General features: G+C 40.8%; 1 protein-coding gene across 21 annotated transcripts in view; it reads left to right on the top strand.

Moving 5' to 3' along the window:
* The window catches only part of LCLAT1 (lysocardiolipin acyltransferase 1), a 188,378-nt gene that overhangs the window by 41,547 nt on the left and 119,142 nt on the right, over positions 1 to 27,689 (top strand). For 4 of the 21 annotated variants that reach the window (XM_089326598.1, XM_070069727.2, XM_089326596.1 and 1 more), the window contains exon 3: positions 2,823 to 2,963. The exons of 16 other annotated variants lie outside the window; for them this stretch is intronic. The gene's annotated coding sequence lies outside the window, so the exon portion shown is untranslated. The remainder of the gene's footprint in view (positions 1 to 2,822; positions 2,964 to 27,689) is intronic. One more of the 21 variants, XM_089326592.1, reaches the window with a different exon arrangement.

Raw genomic sequence — 27,689 nt, 5'->3', positions numbered from 1 at the left:
TGTTCCTCCATATTCCTTCATTTTCTGGCAGACGGATGTGTACCATGAGGTTACACTAGGGGAATACACAGCTGTGCACAAGCCGCCTAAGTTCCTGAATGTTCTGTGGAAGGTTGTCCCAACATTCTCCTCCTTACTATGTGAGTGCTACATCGGCAATAAATAACTATGGAGGAGGGCGTTACACATTTGGTCCTGTTTGTTACCTCAGTTACTTGGACTCTAACAACATGACTTCCTTTAGGAAGTGGTTGCATACTATTCTCGTTCACTTAGAAAATCTTTTTTTTTTTTTTCTCTCCAAGTCTGTTGACACTCACTGGGTACAAGTATTTGCTGTCTACTTTTTTTTTTTTTCAAGTCAAATACAAAATGCCAGTATGCATTTGACATGTCTTGCTCACCTAGATGGTCGGCAGGTCTTTGGAAGTAAGTGACTGTCTTCTCTTTCTTTTGTATTTCCTATGGTACAGAGCTAAGATAACTTGGTAAAAACCTGAAGGAATGAGAAGTTGGAAACAAATCTTCAGAGCAGAGATATTAGGGTCCACAATAGTGTTGAATTTGGGTCGCCTCATTTATTTTAAGTTTCCCATTAGGCTTTCTTCATTGTAAAGGAGACAATATTACAGAAAACCCACAATTTAATAAATGGGAAACAAGCATTAGTTAGTGGACTCCGGAGTGGAGAAGCCGCTCCTTTTCTTTCCTCTCACTCCCTGTCTGCCTTCTGCAAACACTGAACTTTTATAGCAAGCCGTGTTGTAGGCCTGGGGAGAGGGGGACAAGGCACAGTAGTAAATAAAGCAGGCAAGACTTTTTGCCCTCCTGGAGTTTGCAGAAAATAAATGCAATGTTTGAGATGCTAAATGTGATTAGTGTCTGGAAAAATAAGATAGGGTGTGAGGTAGAAGGATGGTGGGGGATATGGATGGTGCTCTGAGTGTGTTCTGTGGGGTTGGTGTTAAGTTCTCGATTGCAGGGCAGCGCTGTGGTACAGTAGGCTAATCCTCCGCCTGTGGTGCTGGCATCCCATATGGGTGCCGATTCAAGTCCCAGTTGTTCCACTTCTGATCCAGCTCTCTGCTGTGGCCTGGGAAAGCAGTAGAAGATGGCCCAAGCGCTTGGGCCCTTGCGACTGTGTGGGAGACAGGAGGAAGATACTGGCTCCTGACTTCTGAACGGCTTTGCTCCAGCCGTTGAGGCCATTTGGGGAGTGAACCAGCAAACGGAAGACCTTTTTCTATCTCTCTCTCTATCCCTCTCGCTGTCTGTGACTCTATTTCTCAAATAAATAAGTAAAATGTTAAAAAAAAAAAAAAGATCTCAATTGCATGGTGAGGGGAGGTCTTCTGAGAAAGTGACCTTTGGGCTGAGACTTGAACCAGTTGAGTAAACCATGTGGCCCTCTGGATAAAGAGCCTAAGCAGAGGGGCACACAGTGCCCCTCAGCCCAATGGTGGTCTGAAATGCATGTGCTTGTTGGTTACTGCTCTGAGTAAACTAAAAACCCCTGAGCTGTATGCCTGAATGGAATGGGTTTTATGTATGTGGATTATAGCATACCATTTTCTGCTATGTGAATAAAGCTGTTAATAAGAAAAACATCCATGTTTTGTGGGTCTTCAGCATCCCCGCAGGGAAAAACCCTTCTTCTCCTTACTGCTCTCTGTAGAAATAGCTGGCTGTGTAGTAGTTATTACAGTAGGTCTCATGAACTGTGTTGCATTTAGGCCCATAGCCTCTGGAACACAGTGATGGTTATGAATATTAGTAAATTTGTGCAAGATTGCTTTGGCTGTAAGTTTTTAAAAATTGCAACACTAACATCTGGTCATTTATGTGCGATCCTCCTAGCTTTCTGCTAAAGAAACACTAGATGATTGGATTCGTGCTCTGTAGGGACTGGTTTGGAGTTGAGACAGCTGACTTTGCAGCCATATCCCAACATGACAGTTGTCTGACACATTGCCCCTAGAACCCTGCTTTCTTTCTGTTTCCTTGTAATGATTTATCTTCAAAACAGCATAGCTGCTATAGGCTATCTCCCTGGGATCTTGTTTTTATTTATTTATTTATTTATTTTTATTTTTATATTTTTTTTGACAGGCAGAGTGGACAGTGAGAGAGAGAGACAGAGAGAAAGGTCTTCCTTTGCCGTTGGTTCACCCTCCAATGGCCGCCGCGGCCAGCGCGCTGCGGCCGGCGCACCGCGCTGATCCGATGGCAGGAGCCAGGAGCCAGGTGCTTTTCCTGGTCTCCCATGGGGTGCAGGGCCCAAGCACTTGGGCCATCCTCCACTGCACTCCCTGGCCACAGCAGAGAGCTGGCCTGGAAGAGGGGCAACCGGGACAGAATCCGGCGCCCCAACCGGGACTAGAACCCGGTGTGCCGGCGGCGCTAGGCGGAGGATTAGCCTAGTGAGCCGTGGCGCCGGCCGGGATCTTGTTTTTTTAAGATTCTGACTCCTAGATACTATCTTTCATTTTTCCTCTGGAAATATTTTTTAGCACCCAATAACTGTTTTCTTCGTACACCTGATTCCCACCCAACCAGGCCGCATTTAGATCCCTTTTCCTAGATTCTGAGAGTTTTAGAGCTGGCAGGAGTCCTGGAATTCAGTTGTGTAACAAGTGAGTGCAAAGCTTGTTTTGGAGTCTAAGCAATTCTGAATTCTCTCCTCAGTCTTTTTCCAATTCCATCACTATTTTCTGCAAGAAATTACAAAATGCTGCTTGTTACAGGCAGCTTCTCATTGACCCTAAGGAGAGCCTTGAGATTCTATTCCATGTTTACAGTTATGGTCCAAACTTTTCTTTCAGTCTGTTTTCTCTCTCTGCCACCTGACCAGTTTACCATTGTACTGATATTAGCAGATGACCTCATCTTCATTTGGAGTTGAAAACATTTGACTGTCTCTAGATCTAGGCCCAACTCTGCCGCTGACGTGCTCTGTGACCTTGGTAAGTATCTTAATCTGATTGAAGATGAATTTTGTGTTTCAGAGGTAAATCTGGTATCCGGATTTTCCGTCTCCACATGTATGGTCTTTCAGCAGAGACGACTGAGCTTACAAAATGGGAGTAAAATAATAGGAAATGTAATGTGATCTTGCCTTCCCCACTCCCAGTGTGGAATAAAGGGAGGAATCTCCACTCTAAGAAGTGGAGCTTCTTCATGGCCTCTCCCCACAGAGGCAAGGTACAGGACAGACTCCTGCTGTCTCCTCTGGTCCAAGGCGGAAGAGGAACTCTGCTGAGAGTGGAGGTCTATGGAAGGCAGGGGTCAGAGGGCCCTTTGGTCTCAGCCTGACTTAAGAGAACCATCAGGACTGTCTGGTTGCTTGTGTATCAGAAACTTGCCATTATGCCTAAAATGTTGCAAAAAAAGCTGGTCACACACACACTTAGATTTCAGATGAAGCATTTGTATCTAAATCCAAAGGTGTCTTAATATACCTCTGTCAGTCTACTGTGAGTAACTAATAATGGCCAGTATGTACCAACTATATGTACTGTGCACCAGTTGCTGTTGTAAGCATTTTAAAAGATATTAACTCATTCAGTTTTCTTGTCTCCTTCCTTGATGAGTAGTTACTGCTCTAATCACCCCTGTGTTCATACCATGAAATAATAGGTTGGATATTTCACAGTTATTAAGTAGCCAAGCTCAGATTCAAGCCAGTATAATTTGAACATAGGCTTCAGCTAACTTAGGGGTAGTTTGGCATTGAAGAGGAATAAATTTCATTGTAGGAGGGCTTGGGACTCAGGTTTTACATAGTCCCCTACTGATACACTAAGTTATTTTACTTCTCTGGGTTTCATCATCTGTCAAAAAGAAAAATAAAAAGTATTTCAGGGGCCAGTGCTATGGTGCAGCAGGTTGTCATGGCCTGTGGCACTGGCATCCAGTATGGCTGCTGATTTCAGTCCCAACTGTTCCACATCTGATCCAGCTTTCTGCTAATGTGCCTGAGAAAGCAGTGGAGAATGACCCAAGTCCCTGGGCCCCTGCACCCACCCAGGAGACTTGGGAGAAGCACCTGGCTCCTGGCTCCTGGCTCCTGGCTCTTGGCTCCTGGCTCCTGGCTTTGGCCTGGCCCAACCCTATTCATTGTGGCCAGTTCTGGAGTGAACCAGCAGGTGGAAGTTCTCTTTGTCTCTGTTTCTGTCTCTGTCTCTCTCTCACTCTCACTCTGTTTAAAGATTTATTTGTTTATTTGAAAGAGTTACACAGAGAGGAGAGGCAAAGAGAGAGAGAGAGAGGTCTTCCATTCGCTGGTTCACTCCCCAATTGGCCGCAACGGCTGGAGCTGCGCCAATCCAGAGCCAGGAACTTCTTCCGGGTTTCCCACGTGGGTGCAGGGGCCCAAGGACTTGGGTCATCTTCTACTGCTATCCCAGGCCATAGCAGAGAGCTGGATCAGAAGAGGAGCAGCCAGGACTAGAACCAGCGCCCATATGAGATGCCAGCGCTTCAGGCCAGGGCGTTAACCCGCTGCGCTACAGCACCGGCCCCCCCCTGCTTTCTTTCTTTAACTCTTCCTTTCAAATAAATAAATCTCAAAAGAAGTGTTTTGAGAAACTAGACTCTTAGGGCAACATTGTGGCTCAGTGGGTTAAGCCACCACCTGTGATTCTGATGTCCCATGTGAGCACTGGTTTATGTAGCAGCTGCTCCACTTCCAATCCAGCTCCCTACTAATGTACCCGGGAAAGTAGAAGAAGATGGTACAAATCCTTGGGCCGCTGCACCCACATGGGAGATCTGGGTGGAGCACTTTAAGCATCCAATTTCTTTTTATAAACCTTTTAAAAACATTTATTTATTTTATTTGAAAGTCAGAATTACAGAGAGAGATGGAAAGACAACACAGAGATCTTCCATCTGCTGGTTCACTCCCCAAATGGCCATGACGGGTAGGAGCCAGAAGTTTCAAACAAGTCTTCCACACAGATGCAGGGGCCCAAGGACTTGGGGCATCTTCTGCTTTCCCAGGTGTGGGGAAATTAGGCACAGGAGGCAATTCAAAGATGGTGGCTGAAGGGAAATTAGGCACACATGGCAATTCAAAGATGGCGCCCAAAGGAAATAAGGTGGGCGGTGTTCAAAGTCGTTTACCACCAAAGCTGATTGGCCATGCAGCATCAGGGGAGGTAACAACTGATGATGAGTGTACAGACATATGGCTGGTCCTGTAAAAAGTCACCCTGTAAAATGACCTTTTAAGTAATTGGTTGGTCCTTAAGCCCTGCCCCAGTAATCATGTGGTCTTGTGCTTTAAAAGGCTTTGCCACGTGCCAATAAATGGAGTTCTTGCTTGCTGATTTGACTTCCCACTGCGTCTGATTGTCTCCGGGATCGGGAGGCTGGGGAACGGGCAAGCGGCGCACTTACCTTTCTTCGGACCCAGTCCATCCTCGTTCAGGTGGACTAAGACCCAGCACCAAGTACATTAGTAGGAAGTTAAATGGGAAGTGGAGCAGCCGGGACTCGAAACAGTGCCCATATGAGATGCTAGCACTGTGGATGGTGGCTTTACTCACTGTGCCACAGTGCCAGCCCCAATTAAGTTTACTTATTTATTTTTATTTGAAAAGCAGAGTTACAGAGACAGAGAGGGAGGGAGGAAAGGAGAGGGAGATCTTCCATTCTCTGGTTCACTCCTCAAATGGCTAGCTGGAATGACTGGGGCTGAGCCAGGCGAAACTGGGTACCAGGAACTCAAAACATATCCTTTATGGATGGCAGGGACCCAAGTATTTGAACCATCACTGCTGCTTCCCAAGACACATGTTACCAGGAAGCTTGATTAGAAGTGGAGCTAGGACTCAAACTCAGCCACTGAGATATGCAATGCAGGTATGCCAAGCATTATCTTTACTGCTGTGCCAAATGCCTGCCCCTCAACAAGCTTGCTTTAACTCAGCATAGAAATTTTGTAAGTTCATGGGGCCAGCTCTGTGGTGTAGCAGGTAAAGTTGCCACTTGCAGTGCCAGCATACCATATGGGCGCCGGTCCGAGACTTGGCTGCTCCTCTTTCAATCCAGCTTTCTGCTATGGCCTGAGAAAGCAGTGGAGGATGGCCCAAGTCCTTTGGTCCCTGCACCCACGTGGGAGATCCAGAAGAAGCTCCTGGCTTCGGATTGGCACAGCTCCGACTGTTTCAGCCATTTGGGGACCAAACCAGCGGATGGAAGACCTTTCTTGCTCTCTCTCTCTCTCTCTCTGCCTGTCCTTCTCTCTGTGTGTAATTCTGACTTTCAAGTAAAATAAATCTTTAAAAAAAGAGATTTTATAAGTTTATCTTGTAGTCATTCGTTTGGAAACTCCCATATACAAAAATGTATTGAGCTGCTCTAACATAGTGTCTGCTAGACTCAGATACCATTAAGCTGTTTATGACATGGCTACTGTGAATTGAGATGTGCACGAAGTACAAAATACACATCAAATTTAAAAAGCTCAGTATGAAGGAATGAATATAAAGCATCTTGTTAGTAATGTAGGTTATGGGGGCTGGTGCCTTGGCTCACTTGGTTAATCCTCTGCCTGCAGTGCCGGCATCCCATGTGGGTGCCAGGTTCTGGTCCCAGTTGCTCCTCTTCCAGTCTAGCTCTCTGCTGTGACCCGGGAAGGCAGTGGAGGATGGCCCAAGCGCTTGGGCCTCTGTACCCTCATGGGAGACCAGGAGGAAGCACCTGGCTCCTGGCTTCAGATCAGCCTAGCTCTGGCCATAGTGGCCATTTTGGGGGTGAACCAATAGAAGGAAGACCTTTCTCTCTCTCTCTCTCTCACTGTCTAACTCTGTATGTCAAATAAATAAATAAAAAATAATAATGTAGGTTATGTGTCAAAATGATAAAGTTTCAAACATGGGTTAAGTGTTTTCTTTTAAAAATATAACTAAAAGATTTAAAATTAATATATATGGGTCATAATCCTACTGGGAAGGGCTGTTGTAGAGAGTTCTATGTGAGAAAAAGAATGTGTGGTTCCTATGGGTAGGAATCTGGTGAAAAAGGAAAAATAGCACAAATCTGGTAAACCTATGTATGCCTGTAAATATACTGTCTTCAATTCAGCTATAGGTGAAGTATATTTGAAAAATTAATTGAAACAATGCAGTAGTAGTAGTATAGTTAGTAGTAGTAATATATTTATTGGGCACTTACTATTTACTAGGTGCTCTTTTAGTCACTTTATGTATTTTAACTCATTTAATACTGTCACTAATACTATAAAGTAGGTACTTTTATCACTGATGGTTAAGTTAGGTTACTTGCTTTTAAGGTTCCATAGTTAGTATAGTGAATAATGAAATTAGTCTTAGATTATACAATTTGGGTCCAGATTTGGTGTTGTATTGCCTTGTTAGACCTTATGATTTGCTATACTTCTGACTCTTCTGATTTAGTATAGTTGTATGTGCATGCACAACCTGCTGTTTTTTTTTTCCAGCTTAGAAAGTGGCTTTAGTGCCTGCTTGTAATTTATATTTTGTTTGTAGATTTTTGTTAATTTCCTAAGAATGAAAAATTGTTGTTAATAGACAACACATATAAGGTTGGTTGTTTATACCTTATTTTCAGCCTGTGTATATGTCCAAATAATAACTAATAAACTTTAAATGAGTGGTGTTGAAAGGAAATACAAGGATTTACTATATAGAATTTTCTTTGCCAAGAAACCATTTAGGTTTTAATTTAAAAAAAAAAAAAATGAGTGCATGTTTTCAGTGTTGTTATTCTGAAAAGCAAATTGCAGTACTATAGCTAGGTTGAGCATACATGCCCTTTTCTTTGTTGAGTTTTTATTTGTTTGAAAGGCTGAGACAGATCGGTCTTCCCATTCATTGGTTTGCTTCCTGAATGCTCCCTGCAGCCATATCTGGGTCAGGCCAAAGCACAGCGCCTAGAACTTAATCTGGGTCTTCCACATGGGTGGCAGGAACCAAGGTACTGGGTCATTACCTGCTGTCTCCTAGACTGTGCATTGTCAGGAAGCTGGAATTGGGAGTAGAGCCAGGACTTGAGCATTGGCACTCCAAAATGGCATGTCAGTGTCCCCAGTGCAGCTTAACTGCCATGACAAATGCCCACCTGCACAACATATTTTTACTGTACATACGATGTGGATGGACCCTTGTTTATGTACTGCTGTGGTTTGGATATGGTTTGAATGTGTCCTTCAATGATTCAGGTGGTGGAACTTAGTCCTCAGTGTGGTGACATTAAGAGGTGATGAAACTTGTAAGAGATGGGCCCTCAGAGGAGGTCATTGAGAGTATGTCCTTGAAATGGATTATTGTGGTTCTTTCGAGATCCCTGGATAGTTCTTATGGGATCCCTGCTTAGTTCTTGGGAGAGCTTCCTGTCTTGACATGTGATCTCCCTCTTGCATGTGCTTCCACCAGATGCCACCTGTTAGGATGTGGTAAGCCAATGGGGCTATCCCCAGAGCTGTGGCCTGTGCCTCAAGAGATGTCAGCTGAAGAAGGCTCTTTTCCTTAAAATTACACAGCTTCAGGTATTTTGTTATTGTAATGGAAAACAGACTAACACAAGAACTGTGTTAAATTAATTTGTAACCCAAAACTTGAAAATTTGTATGTTTTATGCCGCCCCTAGGTGTGAGATGCTGTTCTTGATTCAAGAAAAGATGTCACAGATCTCTGCTCAGTAGAAATGAGAAAATAATAAATACCAATTCAACACAGTAACAGTATGTAATTGCAAATGGACAGTAAGGTTTTGTATGAGTTCTGGGAAAAGAAGGAAACTATTTTGAATTAGTAGTTTAGAAAGGGTTACTGTAGGAGGAGAGAATTCAGCTTGTGGTAGGATGAATTGAATTTTCTTAAGCAGAGCAAAGAGGATATAGGAGGAAATGCTTAGACATGAGGAGGTATAAGTTGAATTTGGGCCATGAAGAGACTTCTGCTGTGGTTAGAGGGAATGTTAGGAAGCCAAGTAGGGGAAATTATGGAAATGAATTTGGGTCTACACTATAGAAGACCTAGAATTCTGGGAGTAGGAGTTTGAGCTCCTTAAGAAGTTTTAAGTTGGGAGGGAAAAAAAAGCTTTGGGTGTATGACACTTTCTGTTTGAGTTGCTGCTTATATGTTGGCATTATAAATAAGTTATGTTCTTCACTTGAAATCCTAGATATTTTTGTTCTTTGTGATAAGAAAAACTTAGGAGCTTACTTTCTTTGTTGCTAGTTAAATCCAGTGCATGAATTATTAGCATCATCTCAGACTGGCTGGCAGAATTTTATGTCATGGAGCAGATATTTGAGACTTGTCCATTTTTAGAGATGACAGATGAGTGTTTTGTACTGACTCTAAGTTTGTAAATTTTGTGTACAATGACTTAATGTCCTTTTTTATGGGGTACACTAAAAGTCTTATTTTAAAGTTCTGGCTTATCTTGACTCCACGATCTTATTGGCCCTTTGGGGTACATTGTTTAACCTGTTGAGCCTCATATTTTTCTTTGTAAAATTGGAAAGATACCTCCCTCCCAGAGGAGGTGAGATTGTCCAGTGAATTAAGCCAGTTTAAAGAGAATGCATTCATAGCCGGCACATTATGGAGGTAGCTACTCAGTAAATTGTCTGTCATTCCTGATTTTGAAATGGTTGTTGGATAGAGACTTAATGTAGACTTTCTTATTACTTAATATTGACTTTCATGTAATGGAACTCATAAGGAAATCTGGAACTTGAGTAAAGTAACTTGGGTGAAGTCTGATTTTGTTATAATGATTTGAATTTTTAAATGTTGATAGACTAGGAGAACTAACTGATGTCTTAAATAATTTTGGGGGCCGGCGCCATGGCTCACTTGGTTAATCCTCTGCCTGTGGCGCCGCCATCCCATATGGGCGCCAGGTTCTAGTCCCAGTTGCTCCTCTTCCAGTTGAGCTCTCTACTGTGGCCCGGGAGAGCAGTGGAGGATGGCCCAAGCGTTTGGGCCCTGCACCCACATGGGAGACCAGGAGGAAGCACCTGGCTCCTGGCTTCAGAACAGTGTAGCTCTGGCCATAGCAGCCATTTTGGGGATGAACCAATGGAAGGAAGACCTTTCTCTCTGTCTCTCTCACTGTCTAACTCTATCTGTCAAATAAAAAGAAAGATTATTTCACAGCTATTTTCATTGGAACCTACATTGAAAAGTAAATTATCAAAGGACTAAGATATTTCTATGAAGTCATTTTGTTTGATGAGCTAATAGCTTACCCTGTAACTGTGGCATTGAAAGAGAGTGGAATACAGGAGGAATATTCTTTACCAAACATGTTAAGATAATGCTGTTAAGGAGATGCAATTAAACTTTTTTGTTAACTGACTTTTTCCTATTTTTGCTTGTGTCTATGAATGTTGATAAATGTATACATTTCTGTAACCCCTACCATGATGAGGACACAGACTAATTTCATTACTTCAGAATACAGCATTATAGGGTCCCTTTATGGGTACTTCCCCTCTCTAAGCCCTAATGGACATGGGTCATTTTTATGTTTCTTCCTTTATAGAATGGATTAATGGGAGCTACGAAATCAGGTAAATAATCTCAATTATGCTGTCAAATAAGATAAAATATGGAAAATCAATAAGAATTCCCATGAAGGTATTCAGAACATAGGGGCACTAAGGACCTTAAAAAATAGCTTTAGATGTATTAAGTCAGTAGATGAATATTAGTTGGACTGTTCTACCCAGTCAAGTTTGTGTAATTTTTGATAACTTTTTCTTCTCACTCAAAGGCTTTTAAACTTATTTTTAAAGACATTGTTCCCTGTGGTCCTGATTGATGGGAATCCCTGTATTATTTAATGTGTTTTGACTTCATGTTCCTTTTAAGTAAAAATGGACAATAATACCTACTGTGAAGATTGTTACGGCAATTAAATCTTATTTTAACAATTAAGTACATACCTATGAATATTAAACAGACGTGCACATAAATATATGTATCTGTGTGAGAATACTTCAGAAAGTTTGGAGAAAATGGAATTGAAAGTAAGTTTATTTTGGTACAAAAAAATTGAAATCCATTCATCGGTTTTTTCATAGTACATATTTTTCCATGAATTTTTTGGGGAGCCTTCATTTCTAAGACCTGCCTGTAGTGGGCATTCTGTCAATTCAAAAAATGTGTGTCTTATAAATAATATGGTCTACATTTACTTTGAAATGGCTTAGTAAGGGAATATCATGTCTTTGTGATATCTGGATCTTCCCTTACCCCATGAGAAAACTGATCCTTTCAGTAACTTTTTTAGAATCTTTTTTGGGGAAAATTCATCCCAAATTTCTCTGTTTGGGAGTAGAGGGAAGTATATTCAATTACTTATCTTAATGATTTCTAAAATGTGATTTTTGAGATTGATTTTTGGGCTACATGGGCTAGATCTTTGCCAACCCTAGGGCTTCCTTTTGAACTTGTATTTATAAGTCTAGTATAAGATTGATTTCTTCTCGACATTCTTGGCTTTTTCGTAAAAGCAAAGTACATAGTGTTCTGACATATATCATCTTAGGCAATAGGATATAATTGCTTTCCTACAAATTTAATTATTTAATAAAGTGCAGAAACAGATTCAGAAGATTTTGTTCTTGCCACAAATTATCATGTGCATTCTCTTTATCAGTGTTGTTTGTCTCATTATTAGTGTTCAAAATATTTATAGAATCATCAGATAATACAATTGGAAAGAACCTCTGAGATCGTCTCATCTATGAATTCTTAATTCTCTCAACTTAAAGTTTCTCTTTCATAATATTTCCAGTACTCTCTTTAGTGTCTTTAGTACTCTCTCTTGTTAATGAAATTTTTGTTCCCATAATTTAAATAAATTGATACATTTCTTAAGCTGTAATAAAAGGCTAAATAATGGAAAATAGAATATGAAGTATGATTATGCTATAAGACAGCAAGGAAAAATCTCCCACAGATACCCACAGTGCTCAAGTGAGGTGTAGTGCTGTCCCATGGAGAACCACTGATCTAGATCAAGTCTTCTTATTCTGTAGATGAAGAAAGCAGGAGTAGAGAGGAGAGGGCAGAGCAGGGATTGTTGGATGGCACTTGGTATTGCTGTCTTAGAATTACACATTTGTTACTAGTAGCACTTAGGAACAAAACTGTTTTGTAGTTTTTCAAATACTTATATGAAACCATTTTTCATTTGTACATGAGGCGGTTAACCGTGTATTATTCTCACCTTGATGCTTGTACATTGGCGCCGCTCTTGCCAAGTCGCTGGCTACAGGAAACCGGGGTGTTTTTGCAGCATGCTGTACTGTGAGCCTCTGATTCTGCCCACGCAGAGTTGCCTCTTGATTCATGGGGTTTCTCATCCCCCTGGGTCGTGTGTAGGCACTGGATGTGTGGATGCATGCGTAGTGACCCTGGAGTACCTTCTGCGGATTCAGACACACTTCTAGAGCTCCTGTGTTTCCGGTTTTATGACTTCGGACATGAGCCTATTATTTCTTTATAAAATTCTCACCTTTCCTTTTTTACGTGTTGCCGTAAGCTCAAATGAGAGTGTAAGGGAAAGTGATTGTGAGCTGTGTAATGTGTGATTTGCAAATACAGTGGTTTAGTGTTGCCTAAAGCCTAGCATCCTCCTTTTTGAGGGTTATAAAAAAAAAGATCCTATTTTAATGTTGTTTAGTGGGTATATTATTACAAAATTTCTAAAGTGAATCTTTGTTACTTCCTTGGATCTAAGAAGTTACTACCTGCCTTGGTGACATGGAATGTCACATACATTCCTCTTTTCAGCTCCTATCTCCATGTGTTCAGTCCCCAGTAATTGCACAAAAAATGAAATCCAAACCAAAACTTTTTGATTTTAGTTCTGTTACCATTATGTAGTCAAGGAAGCATCCAAGAGAAGCACACAGCCCTTGTTATATACTCTCATAGCCTATATTTCAGTATCATGATTTACTTGTTTTGGAGTGTTCTAGAAACACCCCCTGAAAAACTCAAGCAAGTTATCTGCATCAGATTCTCTACCCAAGTTCTCATTTTGCCTAATCTTACACTCTTACGTTACACTATTGGAATCAGCGCTGTGGCCATAGTGGGTGAAGCTGATGCCTGCAGTGCCAGCATCCCATATGGGCACAGGTTCATAGGCTGGCTGCTACACTTCAAATCCAGCTCTCTGCTATGGCCTGGGAAAGCAGAGGAAGATGGCCCAAGTGCTTGAGCCCCTGCACCTGCATGGGAGACCTGGAAGAAGCTCCTGGCTCCTGGGTTTGGATCAGCCCGGCTCCGGCCATTGCAGCCATTTGGGGAGTGAACCAGTAGATGGAAGACTCCCCCGCCCTCCCCGGGCAGCTTCTCCTTCTCTCTGTGTAGCTCTGACTTTCAAATAAATAAATAAATCTTTAAAAAAAAATCTGCATTTCAAGTAAAATAAATAAATCTTTTTAAAAAAAGTTACCCTATTTCTATCTTTTTTTGTTGAGATTTATTTTATTTGAAAGGCAGAGTTACAGAGAGGGAAATATGGAGAGAGAAATCTTCCATCTGCTGTTTCACTCCCCAAATGGCTGCAGTGGCCAAGCTGGGCCAGGCCAGAGCCAGGAACCAGGAGCTTCATCTGGGTCTCCCATGTTGGGTGCAGGGACCCAAGCTCTTTGGCTATCTTTCATTGCTTTTCCAGGTGTGTTAGCAAGGAGCTGGATCGGGAGTGGCACATTAGCAGGGAGCTGTATCAAAAGTAGGGCAGTGGCTGGCGCCGTGGCTCACTAGGCTAATCCTCCACTTGCGGCACCGGCACCCCGGGTTCTAGTCCTGGTCGGGGCGCCGGATTCTGTCCCGGTTGCCCCTCTTCCAGTCCAGCTCTCTGCTGTGGCCCGGGAAGGCAGTGGAGGATGGCCCAAGTGCTTGGGCCCTGCACCCACATGGGAGACCAGGAGGAAGCACCTGGCTCCTGGCTTCGGATCAGCGTGGTACGCTGGCCGAAAGCGGCCATTGGGGGGTGGACCAGCAGAAAAGGAAGACCTTTCTCTCTGTCTCTCTCTCTCACTGTCCACTCTGCTTGTTCAGAAAAAAAAAAAAAGGAGGGCAGCAAGGATTCGAACCACTGCCCATTTAGGATGCCAGCATTGTAGGCGGTGGCTTAACCCACTATGCCACAGTGCTGGTCCTCTGAGTTACAGTTTCTAAAATTGTGTGTGTGAGCGCGCGCGCATGCGAGAGAGAAAGAGAGAGAGAGAGAGAGAGAGAGAATTTAAATGAAGATTGTATGAGAACTAAGAGTAAGTCTAGATAAGAGATTCCCTTAGCAGTAAGGAAAAGGAACTGAAGCAAAAGTGAATCTGGATCTCTGTTGTCTCATCTGAGATATAAGAGTTTGTTTGCCTGGGGTCAGATGATGTCCTTTGACACCCCGTTGGGAGGAGAGGGCCAGGAAGAGGTGAAGAGAAGGACAGGAACCAACTCTCAGAGCTGCTGTTTTTATTTGCTTTACATATGGGACTTCTTGGGTGGGATTTTAGAATAAAGGGTTCTATGGCCAAAAAAGATTTGCAGATCACTAGGCTAAATGATCTCTAAAGACTCTTTGAATTCTGAATTTCCATGATATATGATTTTATAGGCAGTATGTTTTTTAAATTAACTGAATTTTCAGTGATGTCTCCCATATTGTAATGATCGCATTATACTGTTCTGAAAACTACCTACTTTTGTCCATGAAATAGCATAGTTATATTTGTAGGTCATACAAAAGATTTTTTAAAAATCCTGTGAATAGCAGTTGCTGTTCTTAGGTGTGATGAGCTTTTGTTACCAAATAATGTTCTTATTGGTGCCCATATTAACTTTGCCTCTATGTTTTTGTTTAATTTTTTTAAAGATTTATTTATTTATTTAAAAGAGTTACAAAGAGATAGATCTTCCATCTTCTGGTTCATTTCCCAGATGGCTACAATGGCCAGGTTCATCCTGGTCTCCCCCATGGATGGTGGGGGCCCAAACAATTGTTCCATCTTTGTGGCTTTTCCCAGGCCATTGGAAGGGAGCTTGATTGGAAGTGGAGCACCTGGGACTCGAACTGGCACCCATATGGGATGTTGGCGTCCCAGGTGGTAGCTTAACCCGATACGCCACAATGCCGGACTGTTTGTTAATTTTAAAAACATGCTGTATTAAACAGTTTAAAATACATGGAGAGAGCTTTAGGATAATTCTCCATCTGTTATTTATTTTGAATTTTGCTAGTGTAGGGAAAAGAAGAGTTGCAGAAGTAATGTTTTAATAGCAAAGCAGATGTTCCAGATATTAACCCTGTTATTAGATGCACAAAAAATACTTTTACACATGAATCGAAACTCAGTCATTATCTTTCAGGATAAGTCAGAAATAAAGTGTTTCTGTAACATTTGTAACATTGACCCCAAATCCATGGTTGATGAAATTCAGTCTGAAATGCTTAAAGTCAAAAATTGTTTCCCTATTTTATGAGGCCTTGAATAATAAGACATCCCCCAAATTTTAAAACTCAACCTACCATGAATAAAATTAGTGAGATCTGTAATGTGTGTGTAAGTAATGTGTTTATTGCTGTTTTCTTCATTTTTTAACATACCAACTTATTTTCTTGAATAGTAACAAAATATGATTTGTCCTTAGTTCTGTCTCATTGGCTAGACACCTGACAAATTTATTTCATGAGTGAAAATTACGCTGGATGATTTCTTTAAAGTTGAGAATGTTTCTCAAGTTTGTTTCCAGCGGAAAACCGTTTTAGGCTGCAGTTGAGTTGGTTTTGTAAAGCAGTAGTGTCTTAACTGCGTAAGAGTTACAAAGTTCTTCTGATAAACATCAGGATCTCCTCTACAGAAAAAGCCAGCCATATACATAACTTAGGATACAGTTTTAGGGGGCCAAACTCTTGAGTACAGTGCATGAATCATTTATGGGTAAACTATTCTTTGTTGGGTGAAGAGTAGATTGCAAGAGAGAAAGAGACTTAAGTTTTTTCTTCACTTTGCTTGTGTCTTTTGAAAGAAAAAAACTGTTATGAATGATATTTGTATTTGGAAAAATAGTGGTGTGTTCATTCAGTTTATACTATTCTATAATTTAAACTTTTTTTAAAGATAATGACAACTATAGTATTTTTTTTGGTAGAAATAATGTGATTGGTTTGTGTTGCTTTGAAGAATTATAATACAAAGAATTGTGATTTTGTGAAGGAAAGTCTTTTGTTAGAATTGACTTGTTAGATGCCCTCTAGATACACTGGGATTTTATTTGAGAAAAAGATTGCTGCCAGAACATCAACTCTTTATATATGATAAACGTTGGATTGGTGTCTTTACTGTTTTGTAATTATCATTAGTGGCTAACTGTACCTTCACTGATAATATATTAGTGATGGACCTTGTCCAACCTCTTGATGTAAGAAATCCTGGCTTCTGACTTTTCTCTTTGAAATAAGTGTTGTTGAGATTTTTTTCCTGTTATTGTTAGCATGTAAAAGTAATACTCTTTACACTTAGAAAATATGGGTTAAGAGGGAGGAAGACAGTCATCCACAGTTTGGTTGTACAGGAACAGCCATTGCTAATCTTTTTTGAGGGGCGCATCTGTCGCTTTTTTGGTGATTCCATTCTGTTTAGATTTTGATCTCCTGTTGTCCTCTGGCTTTACTTGCATGTTGCTTTTTCTAATATTTGAGAAATTAGTAGTTATATTTATAATTTACTTTTTTCCTTTAATATTCATGACATCTAGGATAGAGTTGGTTAGAGTTATTCATGTGTTGGTAATCCCTCAGTTAATTAATTGTCTTCCTTTTGAGCTATAATTCACATATCCCATACAATTCATGTAACTTTTGACACTTCACAGAGTTCTATAGACATCACCATTATTTACATTTAGGACCTTTTTTTCACCCCCAAACAAGTTTTATACTCATTTGTAGTTACTTCCCCTTTGCCCTATCCCCAGCCCCAAGGGACTGCTATTCTATTCCCTGTCTACAGTGCTGTCTGCTCTAGACATTTCATATAAATGAAATCATACAATAGGTGGACTTTTTTGGTAGCTTCTTTTGTCCAATATACCGTATTCAAATTCTATACATCTTGTAGCTTGTATCAATACTTCATTTCTTGTTTTGATGTAGAATACTGGCTGATAAATACACCACTTTCATTTATTTTGTAAATGAAAGTTGTTTCTACTTTTTGACTATTTTGAATAGTGTGTAATCCATACATAATACCTTTGCATTCTTTTGTGTGGACATATGTTTTTATTTCACTTGGGTATCATATCATAACTGTTTAACATTTTGAGGACTATAATATAAGTAATTTGGAAAGGAAGATTATCTTGTAGGTAACAACTAGGAGCTAGGAGACTTACTATAGCTAGTGTAATGCTTTTGCTGAAATGGTTTCATATGGTGATGTTTCACTTGGTGTGGGCGTACGTGGTTTTAACTTTTGTATCTTATGAGGAAACCTTGTGTAATAACAGGAAATGTGGAAATATAGTGTACTTGCCATTTATGCAGAAAAATGGGATGACATTTCATTTAAAAAAATCTTCCTGTTAATAATTCATACTGTTTGAAATGATTTGGAAGAAACAAAACCCCAACAGAAATCTTGAAACTTTGGAAAACTCCCTCATGACTCACCAGTCACTATACAGTGTGTATCAAAGAATAACTCAAGCGTCTGCCTATTTATGTCTTTGTCTTTTGTCTTAGCTTGAATGAGTATTCTCCTTCCTCCAGGTCAGAGCCTTGTCTATATCTTGATTGCTTCTCAGTGCCATAAACATCTGTGATGCCTTTCTAATGGAAAGAACATTCAGCTGGTCCCAGAAGGGAAATCTTAACTTCACTTTGTCACAGGTGGCCGTCTCAGTGAGCCCCATTCACTCATTCTTCATTGGTATACCAAGGGAATGATCTGACACCAAAAGATGTCAAAAGCTCTATCTGTAGACTTCAAAGATTTTACAACTGTCACACTTACTGATTTCTCATGAGTTTGACATTTAATATATGCTTGCTTTCTTGTCTTCCTCCTTCAATCTTTTTCTCCCTGTCATCCTCTCTTCCTTCTTTAAATCCATTCTTCTCTTCCCAGCCTTGGTGACATGCCATAGGAAGGCACAGGCTAATTGTTCCTTTTCTCTACAGTGTCTTGCCTGAAGATGCCTAGTATTTGATAGTGAACATATATGAGATTTTATTGTCTGTGGAATGACTGGTGCTTGTTCTTTGTTGAAATAATTGAAATAACTTGGTAAGTTTAGACAGATATGATAGCTTTTTCGTTTTCCTCACTTTTGACTAAAGTAGGCATGGGTATAGTTAGAAATGACCATTATGCTTTTGTAACTTTTAAAATGACTTTTCTGTTAGAATTTTATCCTTAAGAGACTGAGTATTATGTGTATATGTATGAACTTAGTTTTAGTGAACTCCTTTCTTGCTCTGCCTCTTCAGTTAGTTCTTTATTGATATATTTTACTGGTTAGCTCCATGACTCTTGAGGGGAAAAACAAACCATAGGCATAAACTTCAAGGAAACAGAGAGCAATTCTCTGTAGTAAATGGAATGATGGTTTTAGGGACCTTTGTTAGGCCCAGGATCCTTGCTAAAGCCACTGAGTTTTAGGTTAGCTAGGATACTTTAATCATTCCTATCTTAATTTATGTTTGCAGTGGTGTTTAATTTGTAGATGTTTACTTTGAGCTTGAAATGTAGCATATTTCTAGATTATTTCTACCTCAATATTTAATCTGCTTGGATTGTGAAAGAATAGGAATTACTGGCAAGTGAATAATTTTGCCTGTGCTTAAGCTGCTGCTTTGTCCTCTCCCCCTTTTCTCCTCTGTCTTTCCCTTTTACCCTGTCAGTGACAAATGGAAATGCTTTTTGTCTAATGCATTACAGGAAGGTTCAGTTCCTTTTGCCTGCCATCTGCAGTCACAGCCTATCCCATCCCTATCCCACCGAGGCTGCCATATATATCATTGTCAGGCATCCTTGACGGATTTCTGTTTGTTATATAAACCATATGGAATCAGAGTTCTAGAGGGAGAGTTGTCCCTCCCCCTTCCCAAAATGGTTTTTTTCAGTCAGCAGTCCATCTTGGAGAGCTGCTCATTTTAGAAACTATAGCTTGACCTTGTTCTTTGCAGCTGCATCATAGTGCTTCATGGTGGTGGGTGTGCCACAGTTTATTTAGCTTTTCTGAAGTCAGTGGACATTTATGTTTCTCCTTTTTTTCTGTTACCAACAGTGCTGCAGTGAAACATTTTTGTACATGTAGTTGAGGGCTTGATTGGATAGATGCTAGGCAGGAATCTGAGAGTAGGCATATTCAGAATTGCAGTAGCTGCTTTTCAGCTCACCCTCCAAGACCACTTTATCCTTCCCCCAGCTGTGAAGACAAGGACACTGACAGTGACTTTTAGAATATCAAGTCTTTTTTGCCAGTATGGTGAGGGAATTGACATTTTGTTGTTTGCATTTTTCTTGAAAATAGGTGAAGGTGAAAATTTCTTTATTGACCATTTGTGTGTTTTTCCTCTTGTAAACTACATAGATCTAACTGGATTCTTTATGAAGTATCAGTTTACATTATTATGTATATAACCATTTTTTTCCCAAAGGAATCTTTTATAATGAGCACAGATTTCATAAGCACAATTTTAGGAATATAGTGATTCTTCCCACCATACTCACCTTTCCACCCCCACTCCTACCCCACCCCCTCCTTCCTCTCCCATTCCCAGTCCCATTCTCCATTAAGATTCATTTCCAATTAACTTTATACACAGAAGACCAACTCTATACTTAGTAAATATTTCAACAACTTGTGCGCACACACACACACACACACACATAAACTGTTTGAGAACAAGTTTTACAGTTAATTCTCATAATACAACTCATTGAAGACAGAATCCTACATGGGAGGTAAGTACACAGTGACTCATGTTGTTAGTTTAACAATTAACACTCTGATGTATGATGTCAGTGATCACCCGAGGCTCTTGACTTGAGCTGCCAAGGTTATGGAAACCTTTTCAATCCAAAAACTCTGTCAGGAATTAGAGAAGGCCATAAGCAAAGTGCATGCTCTCTCCTCCCTTCAGAAGAGAAAAGTATATCCTTCTTTGATGGCTGCTTCTTTCCATTGAGGTCTCTCTCAGAGAGATTCTTCATGTAGGACATTTTTTGCCACTGTGTCTTGGCTTTCCATGCCTGAAATGCTCTCATGGGCTTTTCAGCCCAACCAGAATGCCTTAAGGGCTGATTCCGAGGTGAGAGTGCTTTTTAAAGTGATTGTCATTCTATGAGTCTGCTGTGTGGACTGCTTCTCTTGTTGGAACATTCTCTCCTTTAATTCTATCTGTTATTATTACCAGACACTTGATCTTATTTATATGATCTCTTTGACACTTAATCCTATCTATATGATCACTTCAGTACTTAATATGGTTACTTTAACACCTAAGATGCCATTTTTACCACTCAGCTTAATGAGATTTAGGGTCCCATGGCAGTTTTTAAACTGTACCCTTAGAAGTAAGTCTGTAGGAATGTATGCAGAACTATACTTTACGGTTATGAATTTCCTCCTCTCTCTCATTCCCACTCTTACTTTTTACAGAGATCTAGTTTCAATTGACTTTATACACATATTATTAACTCTATGTTAAGTAGAGTTTTCAGCAAATAGTATGAAATAGAGACTAAAAAAAAAAAAAAAAAACCCTGTTCTTTGACAGTCAATACAAGGATTGTTTAAGTCATTGCTTCTCAAAGTGTCAATTTCAGTTCTCCATATTTCCTTATAGGTGCTCCATTAGTTAGATCAGGGGGAACATATGCTATTTGTCCCTTTGAGACTGGCTAATTTCACTAAGTATGATGTTTTCTAGATTCATCTATTCTGTTGAAGATGATTAGATTTCTTTTTTTTATCACTGTGTATTATTCCATACAGTACATAGCCCATAATTTCTTTATCCAGTCTAAAGTTGATGGGCATTTACGTTGATTCCAAGTCTTAACTATTGTGAATTAAGCTGCAATAAACGTGGGGGTGCAGATAACCCTTTTATTTGTTGTTTTCATTTCCTTTGGGTAAAGTCCCAGGAATGGAATGGCTGGGTCATATGGTAGGTCTACATTCAGATTTCTGAGGTATCTCCAAACTGTCTATCATAGTGGTTGTACCAGTTTACATTCCCACCAACAGTGGATTAGGGTACTCTTTTCCCCACATCCTCGCCAGCATTTGTTGTTTGTTGATTTCTGTATGAAAGCCATTCTAAGGGGGGGGGGGGTGAGGGGAAACCTCATTGTAGTTTTGATTTGCATTTCCCCAAGGGCTAGTGATCCTGAACATTTTTTCATGCATCCTTTGGCCATTTGGATTTCTTCTTTTGAAAAATGTCTTTTTAAGTCCTTTGCCCATTTCTTCTAAGGGTTGTTTGTTTTGTTGTTGTGGAGTTTCTTGACTTTTTATAAATATTGATTATTAATCCTATATCAGTTGACATGGTTTGCAAATAATTTCTCCCATTCTGTCCAATACCTCTTCACTTTCCTGAATGTTTCTTTAGCAGTACAGAAGCTTCTCAAATTGATGTAATCTGATTTGTTAATTTTGGCTTTGATTGCCTGTGTCTTTGAGGTTTTCTTGCAAGAACTCTTTGCCTGTGCCAGAAGCTTCCAGAGTTTCCCCAATATTCTCTAATAATTTGATGGCATTAGCTTGTAAATGTAGTTCTTTAATCCATTTTAAATGGATTTTTGTGTAAGGTATAAGGTAGGGGTCCTGCATCATACTTCTGCATGTGGAAATCCAGTTTTCCCAGCACCATTTGTTGAAGAGACTGTCCTTGCTCCAGGGATTGGTTTTAGCTCCTTAGTCGAATATAAGTTGGTTGTAAATGCTTGTATTGATTTCTGGTATTTCTGTTCTGTTGCTTTGATCTTTACATCTATTTTTGTATCAATACCAGGCAGTTTTGAAATTATCTGCCTTGTAATATGTCTTAAAGTCTGATATCGTGATACCTCTGGCTTTGTTTTTGTTGTATAAGATTGCTTTAGCTATTTCAGGTCTCCTGTGTTTCCATATGAATTTCAACATCATTTTTTTATAGATCTGAGAGGAATGTCTTTGGTATTTTGATTGGTATCACATTGAATCTGTAAATTGCTTTTGGGAGAATGGACATTTTGATTATATTGATTCTTCCAATCCATGAACATAAAAATTTTCCATTTTTTGTGTCTTCTATTTCTTTCTTTAATGTTTATTAATACTCATCATAGAGATATTTTTTAAAAATATTTTAAAATTTTTATTTATTTATTTGACATGTAGAGTTACAGGCAGTGTGAGAGAGAGACAGAGAGAAAGGTCTTCCTTCCATTAGTTTACTCCCCAAATGGCCGCCATGGACGGAGCTACACTGATACAAAGCGAGGAGCCAGGAGCTTCTTCCCAGTCTCCCATGCAGGTGCAGGGGCCCAAGAACCCAGGCCATCCTCCACTGCCCTCCTGGGCCACAGCAGAGAGCTGAACTGGAAGAGGAGCAACTGGGACTAGAACCCAGCGCCCATATGGGATGCTGGCACTGCAGGCAGAGGATTAACCTAGTGTATCACCGCGCCGACCCCACTCTCTTCATGGAGATCTTTGACAACCTTGGTTAAATTTATTCCAAGGTATCTGATTTTTATTTTAGCTATTCTGTATGGGATTGATCTTAGAAGTTATTTCTCAACCATGGCATTGTCTATGTTTAAAAGGCTGTTGGTTTTTGTGTATTGATATTGTATCCTGCTGCTTTATCAAGCTCTTCTATGAGTTTCAGTAGTCTCTTGGTGGAGTCTTTTGCATCCCCTAAATATAGAATCATGTCATGTGCAAATAGGGATAGTTTGACTTCATCTTTCCCAATTTGTATCTCTTTGATTTCTTTTCCTTGTGGCTCTGGATGAAACTTCCAGGAGTATATTGAATAGCAATGGTGAGAGTGGGTATCCTTGTCTGGTTCCAGATATCAATGGGAATGCTTCCAACTTTTCCCCATTCAATAGGACGCTGGCCATGGGCTTGTCATAAATTGCCTTGATTGTGTTGAGGAATGTTCCTTCCATACCCAATTCGCTTAGAGTTTTCATCATGAAAAGGTGTTGTATTTTATCAAATGTGTTTTCTGTATCTATATTTATAATCATATGGTTTTTATTCTTCATTTTGTTAATGGGATGTATCACATTGATTGATTTGTTAATGTTGAACCATCCCTGCATTGCAGGAATAAATTCCATTTTGTCTGGGTGAATGATCTTTCTGATGAATGGTTGAATTCAGTTGGCTAGAATTTTGTTGAGGATTTTTGTTTCTGTGTTCATCAGGGAAATTGGTCTGTAGTTCTTTTTCCTGTTGCTTCTTTTCTGGGTTTAATTAAGGTGATGCTGGCTTTGTAGAAAGGATTTGGGAGGATTCCCTCCTTTTCAAGTGTTTTGAATAACTTGAGGATTATTGGAGTTCTTTAAATGTCTGATAGAATTCAGCAATGAAACCCTCCATTCCTGGGCTCTTTTCTTTGTTGGGAGGGATTTTATTACTGATTCAGTTTCCATCTTGATTAGGGGTCTTTTTAAGTTTTCTGTGTCTTCATGGCTCAATTTAGGTAGGTCGTATGTGTCCAAGAATCTATCCATTTCTGAAAGATTTCCCAGTTTGTTGGCATACAGTTCTTTGTAGTGATTTCTGATGATTCTTTTTATTTCTGTGCTGTCTGTTGTTACATTTCCTTTTTATATCTAATTTTTTTTATTTGGGTCTTCTTGCTCCTTTTTTTGGTTAGTTGGGACAGAGTAGACAGTGAGAGAGAGACAGAGAGAAAGGTCTTCCTTTGCCGTTGGTTCACCATACAATCGCTGCCGTGGCAGGTGCACTGTGGCCGGCGCATCGTGCTGATCCTAAGCCAGGAGCCAGGTGCTTCTCCTGGTCTCCCATGCAGGTGCAGGGCCCAAGGACTTGGGCCATCCTCCACTGCCTTCCCGGGCCATAGCAGAGAGCTGGCCTGGAAGAGGGGCAACCAGGACAGAATCCGGCGCCCCGACCAGGACTAGAACCTGGTGTGCTGGTGCCGCAGGTGGAGGATTAGCCTATTGAGCCGTGGCACCAGCCTCAATTTTGTGTATTTTTTCAGAAAACCAGCTCTTGGTTTTGCTGATCTTTTGTATTGTGTTTTTTTTTTTTGGTTTTAATATTGTTGATTTCTTCTGTAATTTTAATTATTTCTTTTCTCCTACTAGTTTGGGTTTGGTTTGCTGTTGTTTTTCTAGATCCTTGAGATGCATTGATAGCTCATTAATTTGGTGCCTTTCCAATTTCTTGATGTAGGCATCAATTGCTATAAACTTTCCTCTTAACACTGCTTTTGCTGTATCCCTAAAGTTTTGATATGTTCTGTTGTGAAGGCTTTCCACTGCAGTTTTTCTTTGTTATATTGAATTCTTGATTTCCAAGATTTCATTTTGATTTCTCTTTAAGGTCTCAATTTCGTGGGAGAAATTTTCTTTCATGTCATTTATGGATTTCGTTAGTTTGTGCATTTGCTTCAGATTACTTCTAAGTAATCCCATGATCAATTTTTTGATTTCCATTTCTGGCATTTCTTCAATCTCATCATCTTCACAATCTAGTATTGAAGTGTTTTGTTCTTTTGGTGTTGTCACATTGTCTTCCTTATTCTTGTTTCTTGAATTGGTACATTTGTTATTCGGCATTTGTGGAGATACTCATTGGTTTCTTCTTTGTTTTTTTTTCGCTGCGGCAGCTTTCATCTTTGGACTATGTCTGTGTGGAGTAGTGGAGTATGGGTGTGGTGGGTGTGGGCAAGGAGCTCTGTTCAGTTCTCCAGGGTGAATGGCATGTCTGATGTGACACACCCTTATTTGGCATGGTAAATCTCCTCTTTTTTTTTTTTTTTTTTTTTTTTTTTTTTTTTTTAAATCAGAAGGGAGGTTTGTGCTTGTCTGCTGGTGTAGACTCTGCTGAGCTCCTCTCCTCAAAGGAGACCAGTGCCTGGCCACTAGCCCCAGTGGGTATAGTATTCATTCACTCTGCTCCAAGGACCACACAAAAGTTTTGTGCAGTCCTCAGTGTAAGCTCAGATTCCTCAGCAATGCCCCTCACCAGGTAACCAGGGAGCCCTATTGGTGTGGAGCCTCCCACAGTGACTGCCCAAAGTCCCAGCCACATCGGAGCCTCAGTATTTTCACAGTCCTGGCACACATGCCTCCCACAGTCGTGAGCACCCAGCCCGCAGTCTGTTCTCCCCACCAGACTCAGGAGTCTCTGCTTGGCTTATTGCTAGGTGCCAACTGGTACAGCTGTTAGGTATGCCCAAAATGGCACTTGATCTCTATCAGCTTGTTACAGGATGCAGTTGCAGGGTGGTGGGGGAGAGGGAAAACATGCTACCCCTCCTTCTTTGTTTTTTCTCCTCTAGTTTGGCAGGTACATTAACTGCCGTGGGGCTCCAAGCTGGATTCCTTCTAGGCTCTTCCTGCAGCTTTTTCGCCAGTGGCTTGTGCTGCTGCAGTGTGGTCTCACCTCACTCTCCAGTGCTGGTGCAGAGGCTCTCGGCTGCTGGAGCCCTGAGTTGTGGGCATCCTCACCCTCCACATAGGTCCCCTGTGTCCCTCCAATTTGCATAATGTCCTTTGCTGTTTTTTCCCTAACTTTTCCCTGAGACTGCACTCTTTCTAGTTTTTTAAAACAGATTTCTCCTAGACTAGAGCAGCAAGCTCCATTCCTACTCCACCATCTTAATCCCCTTCTGTGTATAACCATTTTTTTATAAATATTATTGAAATATACAAACTGAAAAGTACATACATAAATTACAAGTGCACAGTTCAGTGAATTTTTACAAAGCAAATACATCATTTGTAGCCAGCACTCAAATCAAGAAATGGAGCATTATCAGACCCTTAGAAGCCTCCTCTGGTGTACCTTCTAGTGACTACTGCTGTGCTGCACCTCCTGATAACCATGATTCATCCATCTAATGTTGTAAAGTAATTATAGATGGGGCTAGTGTGGTAGTGTAGTAGATAAAACTGTTGCCCAGGTCGGCGCCACGGCTCAGTAGGCTAGTCCTCTGCCTGCGGCGCCGACACACCGAGTTCTAGTCCCAGTCGTGGCGCCAGATTCTGTCCCAGTTGCTCCTCTTCCAGGCCAGCTCTCTGCTATGGCCCGGGAAGGCAGTGGAGGATGGCCCAAGTGCTTGGGCCCTGCACCCGCAAGGGAGACCAGAGGAAGCACCTGACTCCTGGCTACAGATCAACGCGGTGCGCCAGCTGCAGCGGCCATTGTGGGGTGAACCAACAGAAAAAGGAAGACTTTTCTCTCTGTCTCTCTCTCTTACTGTCCACTCTGCCTGTCAAAAAATTAAAAAATTAAAAAAAAAAACACAAAAAATTGTTGCCCATATAGGCACTGGTTCACGTCTCTGCTGCTCCACTTCTGATTCAATTCCCTTCTAATAGTCTGGGGAAAGCAGCAATGACCCAAGTGCTTCGGCCCCTGCCACCCACATGAAACACCCAGAATAAGCTCCTGGCTCCTGGCTTTGACCTGGTCCCGCCTGAGCGGTTGTGGCCCTCTAGGGAGTGAACAGCAGATGGAAGAGCTCTCCCTTTGTCTCTCTCTTTCTCTCTCTTCCCTCTCTCTTTCTTTCAAATAATTAATAAATATTTTTAAAAAGTATAGGTAAGGTTTTAGATAACTATGTTTATAATATATTATTTAGATAAGTCTTTTATAGATTTTTTTTTTTTTGACAGGCAGAGTAAGAGAGAGAGAGAGACAGAGAGAAAGGTCTTCCTTTTTCCGTTGGTGCGTCCCCCAAATAGCCGCTATGGGCAGTGCGTTGCAGCCGGCACGCTGCTGCGCTGATCTGAAGCCAGGAGCCAGGTGCTTCCTCCTGGTCTCCCATGCGGGTGCAGGGCCCAAGGACCTGGGCCATCCTCCATGGCACTCCTGGGCCACAGCAGAGAGCTGGACTGGAAGAGGAGCAACCGGTATTAGAACCCCGGGGTGCCAGCACCGCAGGAGGAGGATTAGCCTAGTGAGCCACGTTGCCGGCTACTTTTATAAATTTTTATAGATAATTTTTTGTCTCCAAACATCAAGAGATTGATACTGTCATTTTGACATAACCTTAGCTGCCTTAGAAGTCTTGTTCTAAGGAATCAGCAGGCTTTGTTACTGAAATCTGTTGCTTGCTAACCGTTTTCTTCCTTGCTTTCTTTTAGGTAGATCTAACTGAAGTTTGGCCCCATTCTTCTCCTTAACTTTTAAAAATAATCAATATTGCAAGCTATGGTTTTATTTATTTGAAGTCCTCTTTAGAATTGCTTCTCATCTTGTACCTTCTTTCTGAATCTGTGTAAGTGTTGCTTCAAAAAAAGTGAAATGATGAGGTACTTTGTCCCTGTCTTGCCATTATCTGTCTTTTCTCCAAATGTGAAGATGCCGGAGTAAACTCTATATTTTCCTTTCAGCTTACTCTGCTTGCCTTATGAATGCTTGCTTGATATGGAAAGATGTCATGTGTTCTTTTTTGCTCATTTT

This window comes from Oryctolagus cuniculus, chromosome 2 (genome assembly GCF_051225735.1).
Source record: "Oryctolagus cuniculus isolate XC-2025 breed Fujian yellow rabbit chromosome 2, ASM5122573v1, whole genome shotgun sequence".
Taxonomy (NCBI): Eukaryota; Metazoa; Chordata; class Mammalia; order Lagomorpha; family Leporidae; genus Oryctolagus; species Oryctolagus cuniculus.
The sequence above is the reverse complement of the archived record's forward strand: the minus strand, read 5'-3'. Positions and strand labels throughout refer to the sequence as shown.